This window comes from Castor canadensis, chromosome 5 (genome assembly GCF_047511655.1).
Source record: "Castor canadensis chromosome 5, mCasCan1.hap1v2, whole genome shotgun sequence".
Lineage (NCBI taxonomy): Eukaryota > Metazoa > Chordata > Mammalia > Rodentia > Castoridae > Castor > Castor canadensis.
In genome coordinates, this window is record NC_133390.1 from 150,466,626 (window position 1) to 150,475,629 (window position 9,004).

At 38.1% G+C, this 9,004-nt stretch overlaps 1 pseudogene; it reads right to left on the reverse strand.

The window, feature by feature from the left end:
- Window positions 1-728: 728 nt before the first annotated feature.
- Window positions 729-1,567, reverse strand: LOC109677388 (inorganic pyrophosphatase pseudogene; annotated as a pseudogene).
- Between the last annotated feature and the right edge of the window lie 7,437 nt (window positions 1,568-9,004).

Sequence of the window (9,004 nt, forward strand, 5' to 3'; positions counted from 1 at the left end):
CCTTTTGGTCTATTTCCCCTTTTATTAGTATGGAATGTCCTTCTTTATCTCGTTTGATCAATGTAGGTTTGAAGTCTACTTTGTCAGAGATAAGTATTGCTACTCCTGCCTGTTTTCGGGGGCCATTGGCTTGGTAAATCTTCTTCCAGCCTTTCATCCTAAGCATATGCTTATTTCTGTCAGTGAGATGAGTCTCCTGTAAGCAACAAATTGTTGGATCTTCTTTTTTAATCCATTTTGTCAAACGGTGTCTTTTGATGGGTGAGTTAAGTCCATTAACATTAAGCGTTAGTACTGATAGGTATGTGGTGATTCCTGCCATTTAGTTGTCTTAGTTGTTTGAAGGTTTGATTGTGTGTACCTAACTTGATGTTACTCTCTACTGTCTTGCTTTTTCTTATCCTGTGGTTTGGTGCTGCCTGCCTTTTCATGGTTAAGTTGGGTGTCACTTTCTGTGTGCAGGATCCCTTGCAGAATCTTTTGTAATGGTGGCTTTGTGGTCACATATTGTTTTAGTTTCTGCTTATCATGGAAGACTTTTATTGCTCCATCTATTTTGAATGATAGCTTTGCTGGGTAGAGTATCCTGGGGTTGAAGTTATTTTCTTTGACATTTAAGCATGTACTAAAAGTTATCTTAGTTGAGATACAAAAATGCTTTCAGCAAAATAAAACTTTGAATATATTGGACTGGTCACAGTAGAATTTGCTTGAGTTAGATGGGTTCTTTAAATTTGAAAAGCTACTACCTTTGCATCAATACTTCCAGATGAATAGCATACAGCAATATCAGCAGATTCACACGGTGATGGCAAAGCATCTACAGTGGCTTTGGTAGCACCAGGATCACCCCTGAAAGGGCTCTCAGACACTGCTGTACTCATGTGAATGATTCCTTTTCCATCTATTTTCTTGGTACTAATGCTTCCCAATAGTTATAAGTACTTTTAATAGTATTAGTTGCAAAGACCTTATAGAAAGCAAATTCACTTTCTGGTTTTCCATCAAGACCTTGTATCTTTCTAAACCAGTCCACAGTAGCTTCTAGATTGCCAGGTTTCAGCCATCCAACATCATTAATGTCATTTTAACTGGCTGCATCAAGATCATCCACATTAACAGCAATGACTTTCCAGTTGGTTTCGACTTCACCAATCACAGTCAACATGTCCAGAACATTTACCCTGATTATTTCACCTCTTGCATGTACCTTGCTTCCGATTTCATAAACATCAGTTGGATCATATCTGTCACTGTGTCCTGGGTCTTCCTGTGTTTGAGGGAATGACATCATAGTTTCAGATATATCCTTTATAAGGGAAAAAACTTGCAACATAATGAAGCTTTCCTTTTTTTCACATCTTGCTTGATTGGATTTAAAATGTCCTTTGTAGCAATCTCCATTTGACCAGTGTGGAACTTCAACTACCATGTGGAACACACCATTATCCACATAAGTCATAATGTCATAAAATGGAGCTGTATCTTGTCCTTTTTCATTTTTAAGGAAGACTCAGTACTACAGGGTGAAGGACACAATGCACTCCTCACTGCTGAATACACTCATGGTGCTGGAGATGAGCCACAGCCACAGCCAGAGTCACTGGCTGGCAGGAAGTGCCAACTTTCAGAAAAAGAGTCCATGCCTACACCAAGAGCTGCCCAGTTGCATGAGTTTTGGTCATAGATCCTCTCCTTGGTGTTTTCAAATTATAACATTTGGAGCAATGAAATGATTGTGCAACCAAGGATTTGATTTCTCTATAAGAAATATAGTCTGGCTGGGCACCAGTGGCTCATGCTTGTCATCCTAGCTACTCAAGAGGCAGAGATCAAAAGGATCACAGTTTGAAGCCATCCCCAGGCAAATAGTCCACAAGACTATCTCAAAAAAAAAAAAAAACCCATCACAAAAAAAAAAAAAAATGGGCTGCTGGAGTGGCTCAAGGTGTAGGCCCTGAGTTCAAGCCCCAATAACACACAAAAAGAAAGAAAGAAAGAAATATAGTCTGATATTGAACTCACTCATGGTTACAACAGGAACTTTCAAGGCAACTCAAAATAACATACAGAGCTGTATATAACACACATGCAAGGAAAATATCTTAGTAAGACATCCTGTGTCTTACATCCCAACACATTCACATGGAATATTTGATGACACATGCATTTGTAGAACACTGACCAGAGTCAACAATATTCCTTCCACTTGTCTCATCAAACATCTTCCAAATGCTTGTTCTGTGAGATGGGCTTAGTCTGAATCCCACACGCAGCCTTATGATTTCAGATAGCTCTCTGGCCCTCCTATTCCTGATCTTAGGCTGGGGAGGCAAGGTTTTATCACACAACACAGGAATAACTCAAATTCTATTTTTACTTTGAAGTTTGACACCCAGCCCTCAACACATTTTCACTAAACATGTTTCTTTCCATTCTTTTAGAAGTCTCATAATTGAGCTCAAGCCCAGCAGTAATTCAATAGATGATTCTTTAAGCTTGACTTTTCAAGAAAGGAAGAAAAAAACATTTAAATACCCTGAAGACCCAGCTTCCTTTTCCCACATCTAGGGTCCCAGAAAGTCTATATAAGAAACATGGCAAAAACACAAGCTACAGCCCTGGTGTTTTTTTTAAAGTATACATTTAGTCTGGGCATTAGTAGGCAGGGAAAAACTGTATGATACTGAATCAGATTTTATAGCCAAGTGGTAAAAAGTAAATCTCTGGGGACTGAATTAACTCTGGCAAATTACAGAAGAAGAAAAAAATCAGGTGAGTTGTTTTAAATTTATACCCAAGCAAACAAATTAATTTTGCTGTGATTCCAGACCATGTTTTGCCCTCATCTGAGGGGAAGAAGTAACTCATTTTTACAGCCTGTATATAACAACTGCTGGTCTTTATGCTCTCGATAATTCCTTGAGGTTGCTTCGTTTTTGTTTTTGTTTTTTTTTTTTTAAACTCTAAAAATGTTTGAAATTGAACTACACCCTCATTAGCTGGAAACCTTAAATTGGTAGCAAGGTCCAACTTCTCTCCTAGAAACACCTTTTCTTTCTTTTTTTTTTTTCTAACATATGACCCCAGCTCCTCCCTACATGGTCAGTCTCATTCGATCCCATAAAGACAGGCACCCACAACTGAATTTGAGTCCAGACATCTTATTTTGGGGAATGACTAAAAATTACCAGACCACCTATTTTTAGCATGGAGAATAAACATTATCTGTGTGTTTCTTTGGCTCCCAGGAGATTGTTTTTAGTCACAGAACTGAGTACCCCTCCTTCCCGCCATGGATTATTTTTAAAATGTGGGCTCAGAAATAGCTACATGCAGAACATTGAAGGGCTGGCTGCCTTCAGAACTAGAAATATACCATCCAGAACCAAACCTGATGCGTGAAAAAATGCAACCAACAAAAATCAGAGATCCAACACATTTTTCTTGAAGATTTGCCACAAACCAACATGGTGCAAAAACCCAACAATTTGGGTCTTAGTGGTGACTCATAATCTACAAAATGAACAGAGAGAGAAGTTGTAATGAGAACTGGGGAAAGGGGATGAAGTGATAAAGTGGACTTGGTTGGAAGGATACTTCAGGGTGCAGAAAGAGCCTCTTTTAATTGAGTTAACTGGAGAGATTCTGAGGAAGGTCAAGTGCATACCCTTTCTATTGTTCTTCAGACTGTTGGGTCAATTCATGTCAAAGACTGCAGTGATACCAGTGATAAAGAAATAATTTATGCCTAGAAGGTTATGCCTTATAAGGGTCACTGTGATAGGTTCCTAGCTTTAGAAAATCCCACCCTGAACCTCATTCAGACACAACCTTCCCTATTGAATGAGATGTTCATAAGGCCAAGGGAATGTGTTCACCACTGGCTCCCACACTTACTTCTGTTATAGGTTGACTTGTGCTTTCCCAAAATTCACCAGTTGCAGTCTTCACCATGAGTACCTCACAATGCAGTCTTATTTGAAAATAGGGTATTTGAATATGTAATCAAGTTAAGGCAGGGTCATTAGAGTGTACTCTAATCCAATATTACTAGCATCCTTGTGAAGATGAAAGCAGTGATCTGAGTGATGCCAAAATTGTTGGCAAACCACCAGAAGCTAGGGAAGAGGCATAGAATAACTGTTCCTTGCAGTTCTCAGAATGAAGCAACGTTGCTGACACCTTGATTTCTAGTCTCTGTAAGTATGAGACAAAAATTTCTATTGTTCAAGATATTCAGGATGTGATACTTTATTTTGACAGTGTTAGTAATACACCCTCCTTCCAGACCACATCTCATTAGTCAGGCACCAAAATCCCTTGAGTCCCACTCCAGGGTCTGCTGAAAGCAGAAAATACCTCTGGTATGTGCTCCTCTGGGCCCAATGGGTGGCCAAGGGACAGTTATTGATGTAGCATATATAAACAGCTTGTTGGAGGCCAAAAGAGGCCTCCGCTGGTACAGAAGGGAGCTATGGGTAGGAATACAGGTGGGAAGGGAGCCCAGGCCTGGACTGAGGTTTACTGTTCCCAAACACCACAATCCAACAGAGAATTAGACTAACCTTAATTTTTAAGAATTCAAAACATATGGTCAGGGCTTAGTAGATCACATGTCTAATCCTAGCAACTTAGGAGAGGTAGTTAGGGGAATCATGGTTTGAGGATAGCCTGGGCAAAAGCTAGTGAGGATCTGTCTTAAAAAGTAAACCAGATGTAGTACATGCCTGTAATCTCAATTACTTGAGAGGCAGAGGTAGGAGGATCTTTATCCGAGGATGACCTGGGGAAAAGCAGGAGACCTTATCTGAAAAACAAGCTAAAAGCTGAAAGGACTGGGAGGGGAGAGGGAATCAACCAAGTAGTAGAGCACATGCTTAGCCAACAGGAGGCCCTGAGATCAATTTTTACTACTGCCAAATTTAAAAAAAAATTCTAAACTTGGACCTTGCCTTTCAGGCAAAGATGAAAGTATCTTTTTTCTTTGTTTGTTTGTTTGGTTGGTCGATTTGGTTTTTTGACAGTACTAGGGTTTGAACTCAGGAACTCAGACCTGCTAGGTACCCATGCTACCACTCAAGCCATTCTACCAGCAAAAGTAACTGTATTCTTTTTCTTATTAATGTTCTGTTAGTGTGACTTCTAAATTTTAAATAGTTCAATACAGGGCATGTGGCCTCCTTTTGTACTCTGTTTTTTGTCTCCCAAATGTTATCAGGGTGTGGACCTGTTGGTTTCATACTAAGATGCCACAGCTCATGACCTCAGTCTGAAATAAACTCAACCAAGTACCAGCCTTACATTTAGAAATGCAACTATCATCTATCAAGGGTAAACTCTGCACCCTCCTGCCTAATGACATTCTGTTTGTTTTTTGGAAAAAAGATATGTTGAATGCAAACACCTAAAAAAGAAAAATTCTTTAGTCAAGTTTTCCAATCAGAGCTGATTAATTTTTAAGAACTTGTAAGTTCTGAAAGAAAAGAGGTAAAAAGGCTTCACAAAGTCTCTCAAGTTCCCAGGGATTCTGTGACACTCAATTCCTCAGAAATACATGAATACTTGCCCAAGAACACTTGTCCTCTCTGTGTCAGAGGCCTGCCCTCAGCTCACCCAGAGACCTGCCAGGCTGCACAATTCATGGAAAGCCATGTTGGACGGTATAAATATAGATGAACTGACACTATGGCCTGAGATCCTGAAGTTTGAAGAAAATTGAATACTTGAAACACAAATCACAAATAATGGTGCTAATTGTCTCTTATTTCCAGGTTGGATGTAGAACCTGATATGGGGAAATTTACAACTAAGACAGAAGGGTATTTTGGAGTTTTATTGTTTGTTAAAAGGGACTCTTAAGAAAAATAGAGAAGTCAAGATGTTCAAGCCAATGTCTAAACCAGTTCATAAAGTGACCCCAAGGAAAAGCATGGAGAATGATACCTCAATATTAATGTGGTAGTCACTGTTATGAGTTTTTGTAGGTCACGTATATAGACACCATTCAGGTGAGCTGAATGTCCCGGATACAATACAGGGGAAAGACCAGCTTTATAAAGATGTTTGGGACTTGCTTGAGAGACCCCAATTAGCACTGCAATAACTGTTAACACATACATAAAATAATTCAAGTTCAAGGCAGAATTACATAGAAATATAGATCCTAGGGTCCCAAATCTATTCAGATTATTTGTTTCCATCTTTTTTGAGGGGGAGGGATTAAAGAAAAAAAAGAAAGAAAAACTTGTTTTCTGGCCTAGTGCTTGGCCCATGCACAGTTTGCCAAATTGCCTTGGAAAGCAGGAAATAGTTAACAAAAATAAAGCAAGCAGACCAGTTCATAAAAGTGGGCAACAGACTCTAACACCTCATATTCTCACTGCTTTCCCTTATAAAATGATAGAAAAAGCATCATAAAATCAATATTAACTTATTTAAGTAGCTGTAAAAGAGCTCTCTGGTCATTTGGTCCAACTATAAAATTATCTCACCATCTCTGTAAATGGCCAATCCTTAGAGAGCTATCTACTGTGATTGTCTATTAGCCCTTGACAATAAATACTTTTAATACTCCTGGCATGTCTTAAGGTTGGAGAGGAGGTTTTTTAAATGAAAACATATCAGGTATTGTAATGGAACTCTTTCAATGTTACCAAAAGCTACTCTGTATATTCATGCAAACACACAATGAAACAGTAATAAAACTCTCACACCTCTTTCCCAAATAAAATACCACAAAATGCTGTATAGCCAGTGTGATATCTAGAAACCAATGCAAATTTTCTTGCACTTTTCTTGATATACTAGAAACATTCAATTATAGTTTCCCTACATGGCAATTGTAGGTCAAAGAATAATGCATATACATGATGTTCCAGATTTTATGTATTATTTTTGTTTGGAGAAATAGCTCACAGCTCCTTCTGGATAGATTGTACTACTATTTTTTTCCCACCTAGTTGCAGTCCCTCAATCATGTTCCCCTAATTTTGCAGGCACATTGTAGAGATTTCCTCAGACCTCCTGGTCAGGAATGGCTCTGCTTTTCTTCACAACTGGTTTGTTTCTGGCATTATGGACACCATAATTCTTAATGACCAATGGCATATCTCTCTGTCATTACTTGTTAGTCCCTCTTACTCGTACTAGACAATTTTTCTGCCTTTATTTCCTTCCCTCATTCCAGTTGTCTTTAATCATTCAGTTTATCTTCTAATTGCATGACTTTGACCTTAATTTTCTCTAGAAAAAGGTGATTCTTAATTTTTTTATCTTCTCCTGTCTTAAGGCTATCACAAAACTTATTTTCTTCAAATTTCATCTCTTCCTCTCAACTTAGAGTTTTCTAAGAAACCATCACAGATAAAATATACTCACCCCTTACCTTAATTTATTTGTGCTCTGTCAAATTAGCACTTGTAAGTTAGATCTCTAGATTTTTAGGATAGGTTGTATACAGTTTATTTTCATTCTATCTTATTCTCACTTAGTTTATTTTTATTTTTCATAGTTCAGGAATAACTTTTGAGGTTGGAGGTTGTACCCATTCAAAAATTACTTGCCGGTTAACAATTTCTTGGTCCCTAAGTAACTCATATTGCCTGGAAGGCTATTGTGCACACCATTAGTTGCTACTACTAATAGGCAGAATAAGATAGGTTATGCTGAAAAAAAAAATCTCAGTGGCTTCACACAACAAAAAACTTACTTATCACCCATGCAAAACACACTGCAAGTCCAAAGGACTTTCAAAGCTTCCATCCTCCACATAGCATCAGCAATCCATGCTGCTTTGATTTATGTGGCAAATTCATCAAAACACTGGTGTATCCAAGTTCAAAAAGACAGAGGAAAGGAGAAACAGGAGAATTGTAGAGGTACTTCTCTTATGCTCCTATTTCATTGTCTGAATAAATGACAGGATCTTGTCCAATTACCCTAGGCCTGGGAACACAGCCCCACATGCCCAGGGAGGACAACAGAGACAGAAATTTACTGGTCCTAGTAACATCTACTGCATATGCCTACAAGAAAAGGAAAAGAGAAACACAGAGCAAGGAAGAAGAAAAGAAAATTAAGGTTGTTAACTTATCACAAAGACTTAGAAATAAATTCAAGAAATTTTTACTACATGAAATCATTTTGTTATTAAATCCTGAAATAAAAATACATTCACTCTCTGGTTGAATCATCCTCCTCCTCCCAAACCTTTGCTGGCCCCTCACTGGCTCAGTAAGAGTCCACACCTCTCACCTAAGGGAAGGCCTTCAAACTTAACTTCTTTTTTCAAGCTTTATCTCTAAGGACCTCCCCTAGTGAGCATTTTGCTCTGAACAAATGAAACAACTCATGGTTCCCTAAATATACTTTGAGCTTCCCATTTAAAGCTTTCACAATAAGTTTGCTCCCATTGTCATCTACTAACCACAAAATTATATCTATTCAACTTGTAGAAAACAGCCAACTTAACTCTTTCTTCCTTTAGCTCACTGCCTCTAATGTTTTAAATAATTGCTCCAAATTATTTCCTTCTCCGTATGAGGAAGACCTCATGACACAAAGTGCTCTCCTCTAGAATAAAAAATACAAAACAATTTACAAACTTGAGGAAAACAATTTACAAACTTGAAGAGTCTATATTTCACTTTTTAATTTTCCAGTCTAATTTTCAGAATTGTAAAAATAAAACATACTTGTTTCAAAACCTTAAGCCATTTTCAGAAATATGTAGCATCAATAGCTAATCTTCACTCTATGCCAGCTAATATGTTAAGGGACTTATATGAAGTATGTCATTTAATTCTCACAACAACCTGTGAGATTAGAACTATTATCTGTACCTGGCATGATAGTATGTGCCTATAATCCCAGCACTCAGGAGGTGGAGGCACGAGGATCACAAATTCAAGGCCAGCCTGGGCTACATAGCGAGTTTAAAGCCAGTCTAGGCTGTATGTCAAAAATCAAGCATAAAAGAACTATCACTGACTGTATTTTATAA